Below are 17,225 nucleotides of genomic sequence, written 5' to 3'. Positions count from 1 at the left end.
CCCTTAACCTCGGAGGTTGCAGAAGAATTAGACCATCTAGTACCTCCCTCCCACTTGGCTTTATTGTCCCAGATCGAATTAATGGTCAAATCTATTACATTGCCGTTGGTGGAAGAACTAAACACTTTAGGGGATAGGCTAACGGGATTAGAAGAAATTATCAAGACCAACTTGCCACCCACTAAAAACTCCGTAACATCTAACCGCTCTAAGCCACCTGCTGCCTCCGAAGCACCTACGTTAACTACACAAAATATTAATGTCCAAATTCAGCCACTAGCCCTCAATACATCGGCCCCAAATGCTGCTAAGATCTCTTCTAAACCCGTATTAGCACAGTATACCTCTCCTAGAGCAGAGCTTAATAAAGCACCTTATATACACCTAACACCGGAGGCCGCACCATTCGTGTGTGTCCAATCGGGAGTACCAGCATCCACATACGGTAAAGTGGAAAGACAAGAAGATCTATTAAACAAGGTTATGTTTTGGTTAACAAAAAATAGACCCTTGCCAACCAACCTTAATGGAAGAATAGTGAGTGTCAGAAGGGTGGGCTGGTTAGGCTCTCTTCCAAAAGACATTCCTGGTGATCTAGTGCTAGTTAAATTCAGGAACCCACATATTGTCCCGTACCTGCAAACCCGGCGGCCTCAAGAAGGTGACGGCCCTATATCCACCTGGGATTTACATGACTTCTACCCCAGTGCGTCATACACCCCTTTATCAAGACCAAATACAGGGTACAATTATTCTATGGGCAGAAGCGTCTGGGCACTGAATGGTAGTAGCTTTTTCGCATCTAATCAATTTGAATCAATGCACAATAGCTATAAGCATGGAAAGTTATATTAATTTGCTTCTAGCAAGTGACAACCTGATGTATTGGTAGAACAGTGAATGCCAATCCTGTGATAACCACGCAAACAATAAGGAAATTATTCCCACAGGCTGGGCCAAAGTTTTTAACTTGTTGATACTCTGTGCTATTGCATGTATATTGTCATGACTGTTTTCAATTGTACGTCGTAAGGAATCGTTCTTCAATGATTAGCTGATTTATTCTATTGATTTAATCCCATTTTAAGAGATGTTATTTATTATGAAATGAAATGTATTGGTGTATATTTATGTATTGTTGCTGCTTTTATGATTTTTATACTGAAAAATCGAATAAAGCTAATGAATTGATTGGTAAATTGCTTTTTGGGCTTGGGTAGGATGTCACCTGGGGACACCAACCAGACCTAGACATTTCTGAAAACTGGACACCTAGGGAAGTCCAGGGTGGTGTGCATCACATGGATCCCACAACATTTTCTTACCCATAATGCCATGCAAACCTTAAACTTTGCCTAAAATCATGCTTTTTTGTTGCATTTCTGTGACACAAAGTTCTGGTAGTCCGCTGGGATCCAGAAAATTCCTACCACCCAGCATTCTCCCACTTTGCCCAATAAAACTGCTACCAAACTTGTAGGGCTGGGCCTAATGCCCACGATAAAAATGGATTAGCCCAGTGGCAATGGTAGTGCTCACAATGGTGCAACAATTCCTAATTCAGGAAATTTTCTGCACAGCTATACGAGTAATGGTTGTGTTTTTGGTCCAAGTCTGAGGTTTCTGGGTAGGAAAATCTGGTGAGAGCCATGCAAGCCTCCCCCACCATTCCCTAAGTGTCTAGTTTTCACAAATGTCCATGTTTGCTAGGTTTTGCCAGGAGCCGGTTGACCTACGGCCCAAAATCCTCAGTGGAAAAATGTGATGTGTCCATGTTGTGTTTTTGGCGTTTTTCCAGTTGAGGGCACTAGTCCCTCACACAAGTAAGCTACTATTTTTCCAGGAAACCTAGGGGAATGCTGGGTGGTAGGACATGTGTGGCTCCCCATAGATTTCAGACACTTTGCTACCAGAAATGTGAGTAAAATGTGTGTTTTTGTCAATGTTCGAGGTTTGCAAGAGGCTTCTGGGTAGGGAAACCTGGTGAGAGCCATGCAATCCACCCCACCCATTCTTCAAGTGTATAGTTTTCACAAATGTCCATGTTTGCTAGGTTTCGCCAGGTCCCGGTTGACCTACGGCCCAAAATCCTCAGTGGAAAAATGTGATGTGTCCATGTTGTGTTCTGGCGTTTTCCAGTTGCGGGCACTAGTCCCTCACACAAGTAAGCTACCATTTTTCCAGGAAACCTAGGGGAATGCTGGGTGGTAGGACATGTGTGGCTCCCCATAGATTTCAGACATTCTGCTACCAGAAATGTGAGTCCAAATCGTGTTTTTGTCAATGTTCGAGGTTTGCAAGGGTTTCTGGGTAAGAAAACCTGCTGAGAGTCATGCAAGTCACCCACACTGGATTCACCCTGGTGTCTAGCCTTCAAATGTGCAGGTTTGCTTGAATTCCCCATGTGCGACCTGAGCTACAACCCAAAATCCACAGTTACACACTTTGCAAAATAAGGGTCAGTTTTCAGTTGAAAATGTGATGTGTCTATGTTGTGTTTTAGGCACTTTTTTCTGTCGCTGGTACTAGGCCTACCCACACAAATGAAGTAGCATGTTTATTTAGTGACCTGAGGGAATGCTGAGTGGTAGGAAATTTTAGGCTCCCCATTCCAGAAGTTATCCTCACAGAAATGTGAGGAAAATGTGTTTTTTTGTCAAAGTTTGCAGCTTGCAATGGCATCTGGGTAGGACAACCTAGTGAGAGCAATGCAAGTTACCCCACCCTGGATTCCACTGTGTAGCTAGTTTTCACAAATGGGCAGGTTTGCTAGGTGCTAGCTGATCTACAACCCAAAATCCACTGCTGCTCACAAGTCAAAAAAAGGGTCAGTTGTCAGTGAAAAAATTTGATTTGTCCATGTTGAGTTTGGACCCTTTGCTGAAGCACACAGTTGGGCCATTCACACAAGTGAGGTACCATTTTTATCGGGAGACTTAGGAGAAAGCTGAGTGCTAGGAAATTTGAGGCACAGCACAGATTCCAGAACTTTTCCTCACAGAAATATGAGGGAAATATGTGTTTTTTGTCAAAGTTTGAGGTTTGCAAGGGCTTCTGTGTAGAAAAACCTGATGAGAACCATGCACGGATTCTCACCTTGGATTGCCCGGGTGTTTATCCACAGCTACTTGCATTGGAAAAAGGGTCCGTTTTCTGTGGAAAAATGTGATATGTCCACCAGAAAGGTCCTTACTCCAGCTCTCTCTGCTACCCAAACAGCCGTTTGTGCCTTTCCTAACTGCCTGCCTGCCGCTTGTTGTAACCACTAGTCTTGTTACTCTGTTCTTTACTCCCTATATTGTGCTGTGAACCTCTGCTTAGTCCCATTGGTATTGCCCTTGTTTCCTGTATTCTGCTCTGTGCCCCCACTGCTTAGTTTGTTTAGGCTTGTATCTTTACTGTATCGCTTTGTGCCCCAACAGTCTAGCCTTGTTAATGAACTGATTTGTATTATTTTTAGCTTTCTGTTACTGTATTTTGTTGCTTTTTCTTCCTTCATTGCCATGCACAGGTCTCCCACTGTTTTTCCTCCTGCTTCCTGCAACCCCCACCCACCTTCCCTACCTCTTCCCAGGACCTACCTAATGGAGGCAGCAACTTGGCCACACAATTGGTGCACTGAAGTTGCACCGAAGGTAAGTCCGTCTGCTCTTATCCGTGTTCATCTGTGTTCATCCGTTCCTGTACCATTGCCTGTGCATGGAACTCTGGCGCTCACTCTACGCTCATCTACACCTGCACCGTGCTCCGAGCCTTGACCCTAGACTCCGCATCAACAACTACTGCTGCACTGCTCCATGACCAACAGAAGGACCATTCTCCTGCCAGCACTGTGTATTCTCCTACAACACTGAAGCACAAATAACGAGGCAGAATTGCCATCATCCACAAAGACACCATCCACTGCACCGCCTCCTTCAATGCCACCAACCATATTATGGAACACCTCAACTTCCAACTCCAGACCAATGGTAAGAACACCCTCAGAGGTACCCTCACCTACAGACCTCCAGGACCACACCCCAATTTCTGCAACATCATCCCTGATTTTATCACCCCGCTCGTCATTGAGTCAACATACATCGGAGGACATACGCTTGACCACATCGTCAGTACCAGTGACAAAGTTAAGTACAACCATGTCACCGTGCTCACCTGGACAGATCATGCCATTGTCCACTTCACCATCACAAGATTCTCCAGCACCACCACCAACCTACCCAGCTCATCCCAGCACAACTGGAACAAAGTATGAGTGAGCTAGTGGACTGACGTCCTCAACACCTCCCAACCTGAAACAGCAACCATCCTAGAACAGGCGGACAAGAGTTTCTCTGCCTGAATCACCGATTGCGCCAACAGAGTTGCCCCATCATACCCACCATACACAACAAATCCTCTTAACAGGCCAATTGGTACACTGCAGAACTGAGAACATCTAAACACAAGTGCAAGAGACTCGAAAGGAAATGGCCCACCAGCATGGAACCCACAGACCACTCCACTATCAAGACATCCCTCCACCAGTATCACCAACACCTGAAAGAAGCACAAAGGAGCACCTGTGTTGACCGCATTGGAAGCCACACGACAGCAAAGAACTCATCAAGATTGTCAGAGAGTTCCCCACTGAAAATATCATCACCCCTTCCCACCAACTCTGCAACAACCTGGTGGACTACTTCCAAGACAAGATCTCCACCAACTACAAAAACTTTGAACTCTAACCTACTGCTACCGACATCCTCAGCCTCCCCGCTCTCACAGATGAAAACCCCCACCACCAGCTCACCCACTGGGATCAGCTCACCACACAACAAAACACACCACAGCCATCATGAAGTCTGTCCCCTCAGGAACTCCCTCAGACCCATGCCCCTATCACATGTTCAACCTTGGGAGCAAGATGATCAGCAACAAGCTCCCCGCCATCCTCAATGCATCCATCACCACTGCCATGTTTCCCAAAGAATGGAAACACACAGTAGTGAAACCCCTCCTAAATAAAAACTTCTGCCAACCCCAGTGAACTCAAGAATTATTGTCCCATCTCTCTGCTCACCTTTCATGCCAAAGTCTTGAAAAAGGGGCCAACTGCCAACTCCCAGAACACCTGGAAACAACAATCTTCTTGACACCTCCCACTCCAGATTTTGCAGTAACCACAGCACTTAAACCACCCTGATGGCTGCAACAGACGACATCAGAACCCTTTTTGACCAGGGAGAAACAGCAGCCCTGATCCTCCTTGACCTCTCAGCATCTTTTGACACCGTATCCCACCACACCCTTATCAAGAGGCTTCACCACATTGGAATCCGAGGAGACCCCCTCAAATGGTTTGCCTCCTTCCTCACAAGATTAACCCAGGGAATCCACCTAAAACCTTTCACCTGGGAACCTTAGAACATCAACTACAGCATCCCACAAGGCTCAGCCATTCACTGTTCAATTTCTACATGACCTCCCAGCCAATATTCTCAGAACTCATGGACTTATCATATCTTACGCCAATGACACCCAGCTCATCCTCTCTCTATTTAAAAACCCCTCCACCGCGATGGCCAACTTCTGCTGGTGCATGCAAGTATTGCTGACTGGATGAAAGACAACTGCCTAAAACTCATCCCAGACAAAACCGAAGTACTGATCTTTGGAAACAACACCTCCCTTTGGAGCGATGCCTGGTGGCCATCCGAACTAGGAACCACGCCCACTCCAACAGATCGTGCCTGCAACCTTAGCATTGTCCTAGACAGCATGCTCACTGTGAGAAGCCAGGTCAACACAGTCTCTTCTGCCTGCTTCCTCACTCTCACATGCTCCGCAAGATCTTCAAGTGGCTCCCCTCCAGCACCAGACATACCATCTCTCAAGCCCTAGTCACCAGCCGGCTGGACTACAGCAATGCACTCTACATGGGAATCCCCTCTCACCTCCTGAAGAGAGTACAGACCATACAGAATTCTGCAGCAAATCTCATCCTCAACCTCCCAAAGCGGACATACATGACCCCACCTCAAGAAGCTCCACTGGCTCCCCATTCAGAAGAGATGCCAATTCAAGATGCTGATCCACATCCACAAAGCCCTACGCAATCAAAGACCAGCATAGATCAAGCACCACCTGAACCTCTACCAACCTCAAACACCTGAGCTCCACCTCCCTCTCCCTCATTCACACCCCCCACTAACACTGAAGCAGTAGTGGAGGATGTTTGTTCTCCTACCTTATTACAAAGTCCTAGAACGACCTTCCCATTCATCTCCGGACCTCATCCTCTCTACTGAAGTTCAGAAAAGGATTCATGACCTGCCTGTTCAACTGACAATACTCCCCGCAGCAGGTTGTTCACAGGGCCTGAATACCTTCACTGGTGATTAGCCGCATTATATAAGTCCCGATTGGTTGACTGAATGATTGATGTTGTGATTTGGGAAATTTTCCGAAGTGGGCACTAGGCATAACCGTAAGGTACTGTTTGCATTGGGAGACGTGGGAAAACAGAATAGTATAACATGTGTTATTACCAATTGGATGTATCTACATTTGTGCCTTTCAAATGTAAACTAGTGTGTGAGAAATAAGACATTTTGAAAAATGCCCTCTGAATGACATACTAGTATGGGTACCCACAAATTCATAAATGTACAAATACCCACTGCTCCAAAACTCTGTGCTTGGTGTCCATTTCAGAAATACATAGGTTTCCTTGATACCCATTTTTCACTCTATATATTTTACCATATGAATTGCTCTGCGCACGGTACACAATGAAAAACTATTGTAAGATGCAGCTCAGTTGTTGGCTGTGAGTACCTCGAGTTTTTGGACTACCTCCAAACCCTATATATCTCTGCAACCAGAAGAGTCTAGCAGACATAATGGTATATAGATTTTGTAAGCAGCCAATTGTGACAAATTGCTAGAGATAAAAACGTTGTCTCAAATGGCCTAATCATTTTCATTTTTTTATTTTATTTAAATAGTTAGTTTGTTTGGGAGAACCTTGAGGGATATATACAGATGACTCCTAGCTGAATTAGAAATATTGTCTACGTTACAGAAATCAATACCTTTCCTGGATCATCTATGGGTTTCACAGCGGTTTCCACCACAAACTGGAGGTAGGTTAAAAATACAAAAATTCTGACAAATGATCTACCGCTTACAAAAATGCAATAACTGTGGTAAGAAGGTAGGTTTTCAATTCAGCTCTGCCTGTTCCTGAAAGCTGGGAAGATGGTGACTTTAGCTCAGCAAACCTTTTGATGATGCCATTATTGTGAGAGAAACCAGACACTTTTATACGGAGAACTTGTTTTCCTATTTTTCCCCAAAAACTCCAACTGTAGCTATGTTTTGCTTATTTCCTCTATCCTCTCTAGGGGATCCACAAACACTGTGTACCCTTAGAATGCCCATGATGTTGGGAAAAAGGGCGCAAATTTGTGAAACACTTTATGGAGGCCGAAGCACAAAGTACCTCAAATAGCCAAGAAATGGCTCAGCACTGGAGTGAATAAGTATAAGCAGTTAAGGGGTTAAAGAATGTCCATACACTGTTTGACTCTTTGAATGGGGCACAGAAACACAGCGCTTTCTTTCCAGAGCACTCCTCTGGGACTGAGAAGCTTTATGGAATGAAGTTTCTGCATGATATTGAATGTGAATGTGGAGATTGGAAGGAGAGTGATTAGGAACAGTCCCAGTCCATTTCCTTACAATCCTCTCCTTCTGGTTTACTTGTGCTATTGGTGAGGTGGGGAAAAGTCATGGGAGAAGTTGGGAGGGGTTGGGCTGCTTTCTTCCCTCACTCCCACCAACACAAATAAGTGGGTCGAGCTGATGGGATTAGCTAGAGAGGAGCTCGGGCCTTATTGTCTGCCCTTTACCTATTTCATAGCCCCACCAACTAGCTCGAACCTTTGAAGGACATGGGAAGTATTAAGAAATCGCTTTTAGGCCTATCCATATGTTTATAAAGTCACTGGTGTTGTCACATGCATATTAATATGGTGGCATGTACTGAACCTAAGGCCATCTCATTCAGCAGTTTGTTGGTGCCCAGAAAGGATAAGTGCAACAAGCAGTTTTAAGAGAATATTAACATCTATATCTAGCAAACACCCCCATATTAATTGATATAAAAACATTCATTGAAAGAAAAGTATGGATTGTCACACCAAATTCTCTCTCTCTCTATGTCTCTCTCTCTCTCTCTCTCTCTCTCTCTATGTCTCTCTCTCTCCCTCCCTGTCTCTCTCTCTCTCTCTCTCTCTGTCTCTCTCTCTCTCTCTAGATTGATTTTCGTAATAGCAGAAAATCACCATTTTGAGCTATGCTTTATCCTTGGATCCCTACTCCCTACAGAGCATAGCTCTAGGAGCAATAAACCTTTGCAGCTGCTTTGGAATGTGAACAATGGAATCCCCTTGGTGATAATTCTTATGCAGCTTAAGATATTGTATTTCATTTTGTCTTAATTTGAGCAATGCTCAGAAAAATGATAAAATGAAAATGCAGTGCAGTTCTATCCTTTCCTTTTAATGTCATTCTACTACTTTCACTTAGTCCCCGATACTCCAACCAGGAACCTCTGTGCTCTCAAAACTAAGAGGCATATTTACAAGGGCATTGTGCCACAGGAGCGTCCCTCTTTATGACTCTTCGGTGGCACAATGCCCTACTCCATACATGATTTTCTGCGTCAAAGGGGCATGCAATGGGTGTTGCCATGGGCGTACCCATGCAATAACCATTGCTTTTTGACACAGCCCCAGATTTACAAGGATGTGTAAATCCGGGGCAACGCCAAAAACTAATGCTATTCAAAAGGAGGCGTTAGAGTGGTGCAACGAGGAGAAATACTTTTGTTTTGATTGTATATTCGAAGGAAGGTGTTCCTTCTTACACACAAATAATCATCCATGCAACACAAGCACCCTTGCACCATGGGGCAAGCCTGCCTGCGTTGGCACTAGGCAGCTTTTAAAGCGCTGGCGCAGGGGTGAGCACAGGGATGCATTATATTCTAGTTAATATGGCACATTTCTGCATTTTTTAAATGACGCAGCTCGGAGCAGCAGAGTTTCTTGTGACGCTGCACCATTTCATTGTAAATATACCCCTAAATATTTCTCAAGGGCATCAGCTATTTTTAAGTCTGATAATCAGATAATTTACAGATATATTTTCAAAAAAAGCTATACTAGTTGCAAAGACTGAAAGAAATTCCCTAAATCCCACATGAATTACCTTGTGTTAAACTTAATATAGGATTGCATATTATAGAACATAATATATTATCAAAGTGAATATTCAGAATTACTTTTAACCTGCACAAATATATTTCCAAAGAAAATGTTTGTTTGAAAATGAACTTGATTGTGGGAAAAATCAGTTCGAAAAAGAAATAAATTACTTCATCCAGTGCTTGGCCGCTCCTTTGTTGTGAGGAATACAGAATATTGATTGCCTCAGAGACATTAGCTCTAAGCTTTTGGCCTTACTGAACATCGCGTATTTTAATCGCGATTATTGTCACTTCGATCTCAACAAGTTTGATAAGTTTCCAACTTTTAACGTCCTGAGTGTAAACATTACAATTCAACACCGATACATTATTGCCTGTACACTGAATGTAACGATATTACACCAACAATATGTTTATGTGGTGTTGATAAAAATAATAAAAACGTAATACAAAATATATATTCAGAGTAAACAACCATACATTATAACTTGGGGCCAGGTGTACGAAGCATTTTACCAGTAACAAACGGGCCATCGGGCCGTTTATGACCGGCAAAATGCATTTTGCCATGTAGAGAAGGCAAAATGCGACTGAGTAACGTGTTACCGAATTGCATTTTGCTTTTGCGATTCGGTATTAGGTAGGGGTGTGCTAAGGCTCCATAGCACGGGTTTTGTAGGAATTTTTTCTAACAGGAATGCAGTTGCAAAACATTTGTAGTTACAATCAGCTTCAAGTTGGTGGTAACCCAATGGCAATTAGGAAGCCTTTGTGAACGTGGGAGCCAACATATTTTAAGAGCAAGCAGTAATCCCAGGGACCACTCCCTACTCTTAAAAATGAAAAGGTAGTGTTTAATTTTTTTTTTAAATGCATCCCATTTTGCTTTAAGGAAAATGGAGTGCAGTACAAAAAAATTATAGGGGCAGTTTTACTACTTCTGGCGCATCTCTGCTAATCAGCAGGGATGCGCCAGAAGAGTTGCGATGCATCTGCCCACTCGTGCGCCACCACTGATGCGCACCGTGGCGCATGGATGGGCAGATGCATGCCCCGTCGGCAAGCGCGACGCAGCTCTAGCAAGGCTCGGGGTGCCCCTATCCCTAACATGCTGCGTCAATCCATACGCCTGCTCCAAGCAGGCACAGGGTTTTGACGCAACAGAGCCTTAAAAGTGAAATCTTGTAGATTTCACTCAGCCACTTTTAGGAGGCGTTCCTGTGCCGGAACAAGCCCCCCCCCCGGCGCGCGCTGGAATGCCTACATGTGGTGCAGGGCTTTACAACGTGACGCATCTCCCAGATGCATCACGTTGTAAATACCCCGCAGCATGGCGCTGGCTTTGCGCCGCCGCTGCGTCACAAAAGTGAAGCAACGGCGGCGTAAAAGAGACGCACGGGGCTTGGAAATCTGCTCCATAGTTTTATTCAAAAAGCAATCACAGATATGATGGTCCACTGATCCCTGTGATTGTAGTTATTCGCAATGGGTTGCAAATTGTGACCTGCCTCATGAATATTGATGAGTCAGGTCCATTTGCAATCCACTGTGAATCACTAACTGTGTCAAACACACAGTTTGCAATTTCCTAATAGTGAATCGCTAGCATTTGCTATTAGGTATTCATAAACACGTGATTTCCGTACATCTGGCCCTTGGAGTCTAGGGGCCAGATTTACGAAGCATTTTACCACTCCCAAACAGCCCATCGGGCCGTTTGCAACCAGTGAAATGCCTTTTGGCATGTACCACCCTATTGTGCGAGCTGGTTACCTATTATCGACTCCCTAATTAGGGTTTGCAAGCCGTTATTTGGAAGCGGCGTGTTATGGGCGGCTCTTCCTAATAGTGAGTCACAATGGTATGTAGGGATGTTTTGCCACCGCGAATGCGGTGGCAAAACATTCACAGTTATCACCAACTTCAAGTTGGTGGTAACCCATTCGTAAACGGGAAGAGGTCCCCTAGGGACCCCTTCCCCTTTATGAATATGGGCACCAACGTTTTTTAAGAGCAGGCAGTGGTCTCATGGACCACTTCCTACTCTTAAAAAATTAAAAAGGTAGCTTTTCATCTTTATTTTTTAAATGCATTCCATTTTTCTTTAAGGAAAGCCATTCACAATGGGTCGCAAATTGCGACCTGCCTCATGAATATTGACGAGGCAGGTCCCTTTGCGACCCACTGCAATTCGCAAACAGTGTCAAACACACTGTTGTATATCGCAATTTGCAAATTTCTGAAAGAGAATTGCTAAAACTCGCTATTAGGAAATCGCAAACATGCGATTTCGTACATCTGATCCTAGATCATGACATCCAACTTGTCTGTCACGGACGAGTGAAACAATGTACCAACAAGTCCATAATGTCACGACACAGGACCATAGCCAAGGGGGGCATTTGAGGGTCGGGCCAGGCCAAATTAATCTTTTGCCCCACAAATGACTGAGGCTGCTGGAACACTATAGAGGTGCAGGAGTTCAGAAGCTAATTGAGCAATAAAACTGTCTTTACATTTTGTTTATTTCTTGTTACATGTGCTGCGTGTTCCAAGATAGGGTAAGTGTTAAGCTATGTCTTCTGAAAAATCACTGTCTATTTTTTTATGTCGAGATGTTATTTACTGTTTTTTCTTTGACTGCAAAGTGAGAGGAATTTGTGAAGTGAACTATGTGACAATCTTTCTGGGGTACAGATAGGATCAATGGAATTATTCAATGGGGGCTAAATTTTGTGGCAATGTTAACTAAATCTGTGGCAAAAAAACACACATTATTCTGCTTTAGTGGCACATTTTGGGACCGTTTAATTTCAATATGTCTGAGCAAAGGTTGCACTTCATTAGTACCAGTTCTGTTGGATTTGGAATTTTTGGCAATGTCATCCCAGAAATTTTTGCCTTCCTCCTTATTTTTTCTGACATGGTTTTGTTGGTTTAATGACTCTGGGGACTTTACCACTGCTAATCAGTGCTAAAGTGCATGTGCTCTCTCTTGTAAACTTGGTAGAATTGGTCCACACCTGTTTGGCATATGTAGTTTACCTGTAAGTCCCTTGTACAGTGGAATCCCATATACCCAGGGCCTGTAAATTAAAGCTACTAGTGGGCTTGCAACGCTGCTTGTGCCACCCACCGAAGTAGCCTTTCAAACCTGTCTCAGGCCTCTGCCGCTACAGTGCCAGCAGTTTACTGCCGCAGTGGCGTGGTTTGTAAAGTGGTTGTCACGTCTAAAACTACCCTTTTACTACATATAAGTCACCCCTGGGGTAGGCCCTGGCTAGCCCTATGGGCAGGGTGCTGTGTAGGTAAAAGGCAGGACATGTGCCTTAAATGTGTGGTATGTCCTGGTAGAGACAAACAGCCTATTTGGTTTCTCACTGCTGTGAGTTTGCCCTCTCCTAGGTTTGCATTGGAGATTCCCTGATATGGGCTTCAGTGGTAATTTCTGAAGTGAGAGGGGTTGCGTGGCCATGTTGGGTATGTTTGGAATAGTAGTAATACATACTGCTTATTAGCCACAGCAGATTAACTATTACTATTTTAGAAATGCCACTTTTAGAAATGGGCATTTATGTGTGCTTATGAGTCTTTGTGCCCTGCCTGGATGTGTATTCAGGGTCTGGTTTAGACTGACAGGAGAGGTGGAGGTGTGCACTTATTCTAGACAGTCACAAGGGGGGTTGAGGTGTGTCCTGCCTTTCCTTGGTCACTCTGCCCTTGGCTAAATAGACCTTGGCTGCATTTAGAATGATGGGGGAAGTTTCCCTTGCACCTGAATAGACCTGGTCTGCATTTAGAGTGTGGGTAGAGTTACACCTACACCTGAATAGGGCTGTGCCTCCCTTTTACAATGTTGTCTCCACTCCCCTGGAGTGTGTCTGGAGTCAGGGCATAGGATGTGAAAAGTGCTGTTGTGCACTTCTGAAAAGTGTTTGAGGTGCCCCCAGAACAAAGACTTTTGGACTGTAAGGATAGGGGCTGTGACCCCATAAATTTATAGCTGTTGTGCTGTTGTGATGCCAGAAGGAACCACCATTTTGCTGTGCGATGCTGACCTGCTGAGAATGACCCTGGGTGCTGGATTACTGCCTGTCCTCCTGCTCTGGGGGCCCCCCAGTGCTCTCCAAGGAGAACTGTTATGCCCCTGTGTATTTGCCAGTTAGTGCTGGGTGAGCGCCTTAAATTCTGTTCCCTTAGGAGTAGGCTCACTCTGTGCTAAACCAGGGAGAGGTACTTTAGATTGCCCTGCACTGTGGGCAGCGCTGCACTCTGCTCTGTAGCCTGAGCAAAGGGAGGGGAGAGCTGAGGCAAACAAAGCACTCGCACTGTTGTGTCTCTACATTTCGGCTGGTGCTGTTTTTCCGCAGCCAGGGCTCTGCGGCGTGACCCTGGACTCCCGAGCACCACAGCGTACTAACCAAAAAGGAGTCCCGCCGTGCCGCTGGTGCAATGCCAATACCAGAGGGAGGCGGGCCCACCTGCACCCGGAAGGAAACAGCCTCACAGGCTCCAGTGTGGTACCTGCTGCCACGGGGCAGAACCGCTGCACGTCTCTCCGGAGGCTTAGAAACGAGCCACAGCTTCTTCCCTGACGACGCAGGCCTTTGCAGGAAGGACGCCTGCATTAAGGAGTGCCAGCTCACTTCTTATCTCTGCAGCCTACGGCTGAAACCTAAACCCTCTCAGCACTGGTGGTTTGGTGATTGAGGCTGAGCTTCACTGCAGTTAGCTGCCCTGCACGTTCAGATGCTGCTGCGCTCTTACCTCCTGTTAGGGGATATTGTTGTTGCTGGCATCACTGGGTAGACCTCGAAGGAGGCCCCACTGCTTAGTGGGCGAAGGAATTACCGTACCTCATGTAGTAAAGGTGCAGGCAGGCCTGCAATCTATGTGTTGTGCCTATTAACGCCTAACATGTAAAGGGAGCGCACGTGCGCTATATCTAGGAAACAACCATATATGATGGTGAAGATTTCTTGTGATCCCGCTTAATATATGGGGTAATGCTTGGCGATGTGGCGGTGTGGCTAACAAAGCTGCTTCTTATGTGCTATGCCATGACGTAGAGTTGCATTTGGCAGGATATGTGCAGTAATGGTGTAAGGTGATGTTTTCATCACATGTGGGTAGCTTGTGCATTCTATAAGTATTTACTTTAGTGCACTACAGGTGTTGGTATGACAATAGCCTGATTGGCAAAGTGATTTTGTAATCTATGGGATGTCATGGCAAGTGTCTAGTGGCACACTGATTTATGTGATTGTGGTCTAATGTGTTATGAATAATACAAAGAATATTTTATATAACTTTGTGTGCAGTCTCTTTTTTTCGGTGTTCTAAGTGTGTCACTGTTGTGTGAGTGTGTTGTGCAAAAGCTTTACACATTGCCTCTGGGATTAGCCTGACTGACTCTGCCATGCTATCAAGGGGGCAAGCAGGGGTTACCTTAGATGTGTAAATCCCTTGCCCTGACTAGCGTGGTGGGTTCAGTCTGGCTTAGGTGTATACCCTAGCCAACCAGAAATCCCATTTCTAACAAGTTCCACATCCAAGTAAAGTTCTACGAAATTGATTGTTGACCAGTCAACCTTTGAGAAGAGCCTTCCATTGCGCAGCAGCACTTATTGCATAATGTTTAGTCATTTTTGATCTGTATGAGTTAAAAACAAAATGCCCTTTATGTGGCAAATGCAGCAAACTCATGATTTTGTGGAAAATGTCACAGAATCACATAATTCCAGTGGTTTGCATACAGAGTCGGAAATAAAGTCCTGCAGCAAAGAGATGCTGCAGATAACTAGAAAATTTGGAGGCCCAGCTACTCTCTACAAGGAACAACTGTGGAAATATAAGCATCTGCTAATATAAGCTCAAGCCTCCTTTTACCATTCTCGGATCAAAAATCCGACTAGAGAGTTTTTTTTTATTCAAGAACCTTATACATCCTAACGAAGCAAAGTTTTTTTCACTCCAAATTTAAATACGTTCTCACTGCTCTCTCAGTGCTTTTCTTACTCTTGTTAGTACTTTCTCCCAAGGCAATATGCTCACTAAATCAGGCACTCTATTCTGCTTTGCCTCGGATCTTTGCTTAGTTAAAATTATTAAAGTTCTTGTGACACCCATTGTGCCTGCTCTAAGTACCCTCTGCAATATCACTACCATCTGGCTGTTACTAGATGCCTGGAAAAAAACATTAAGAGTTTGCCTTCTAAAGAAAGGACCCCGAGCTGAACCTAGACTTTTAATAAGCTAATAATGGCCTAGGTAGCTTCTTTCTTTTCCCACTAACATTTCTGAAACCATTGTAAATCAACAATTATCCTAATTCACAAAAGAAATTGGGGGATATTAGCAAGAACCTCGTTAAAATTATTGCCGTTTTAGCGGCAGGAAACTGCTTCTAAAATGGCGATACTGAGCTTGCTAATATGCGTTATAGAATTCCAATAGAATCCCAGGTTAAATGTCCTGCACATCCGTTTTAGTGGCAGGAAACTGCCGCTAAAATGGCGATAATTTTAGCAAGGTTCTTGCTAAGATGCCCCCATTGTGTCTTTCACCCCCAACAATCTGGTTTTTGACCTAGGTTTGCACAGAAAGCCTATTTAGTCTCAGCTGGCAATGACATCCACCTAATACTTAATACCGGAGATGAGGTAGTCCTTATTCTTTTAGATCTCTTATTGGTCTTTGATGCTGTCTCATATAACGTCCTACTTGACTGATAAGCCAGTATTGGAGTTGTTGACATAACATTGGCATAATTCACATCTATCATGAAAGCCCGTCTATGGCTGTGAAATTAGCTCCTTCTTGTTCTTTCTTCGGTTAGGTCAACTGTGGCATACCATAAGGCTCTGCCCTCAGCTTCACTTTATTAAATACCTGTAAATGAACTGTACAAATATTTCAACATATACCAGTAGTTATGAACGCACATATGAAGCACATTTTATTTTATAATTCTGAAGGTTGATAGAAACAAAGATTTTAATAGGCTCAAAGCAAATCTTGGTGATGCACGAATGATAAACATTGTATTGTATTTGTATAATGCTTACTTCCCCTACAAGTGGCACTGAAGTGCTTGCCTACATGGGCAGCAAGCTACATCCCAATCAGTGGTGTGTGGTTGGAAGGGTGTTGTCATTGTTTTGTGATCCAATGTGGGAAGTGATTCCATATCATACATGATGGCTTCTGCTGTGCAGTTATCATGTTATGGGACACAGCTTGTATCAGTGTGGGTGATGATGAGTCGCAGTTTGTGGTTTTTCAGTACATTGGCAGCTTTGAACAGCTCTGCAGGTCCCTTCATGGTATTATATGACAATATTTCGTCTAGCTGGTGACTGCATTAGGGTGTCCAATCAGTAATTCTGTGGCAGAGTTACTTACATTTCGAAGAGCACAACACAGCAAGACAACTTGCTATATTGCATTGCGTGAAAGGAATTCAGCAGAAATGCAGCATATTTACTACAATAGTGCACATTTCTGCTCTCTCCTAGTGCTAGCAAACTGTGTGCTGCCTTACACCAATGCAGGAAGCCATGCACCATGGTGCAAGAGTGTTTGAATTGATGGTGTGAATATTTTTGTGCAGGAAGGTGCCCCTGCACAAAATCAATCCTTAAAGGCATATTCCACTTTCTATGTGTGCTGCGGGATGCAGCTCACTTAGATAGAGGAAGTAATTAGGATAATTAAATATATTTCTCCTCTTTACTCCTCTCTCGGGAAGGTGTAGCATTTTGATGCATGTGCAGGTTTGCTAGCCGTAATAAATCTGGGAATGCACTACATATTTATAGGTAGATGCATAGGAACACCCATGCTCCACCCATGGAATGCCCTCCCAATGCAAGGTAACTCAAGTCAGTACTATGCACTGCCTAGCGTTACTTTGTATTTACTAAAACACGTAAAGCCATGCAAAGCAGCTTTGTATAGCTTAGTAAAT

Source organism: Lissotriton helveticus, chromosome 10 (genome assembly GCF_964261635.1).
Source record: "Lissotriton helveticus chromosome 10, aLisHel1.1, whole genome shotgun sequence".
Classification (NCBI taxonomy): Eukaryota; Metazoa; Chordata; class Amphibia; order Caudata; family Salamandridae; genus Lissotriton; species Lissotriton helveticus.
The sequence above is the reverse complement of the archived record's forward strand: the minus strand, read 5'-3'. Positions refer to the sequence as shown.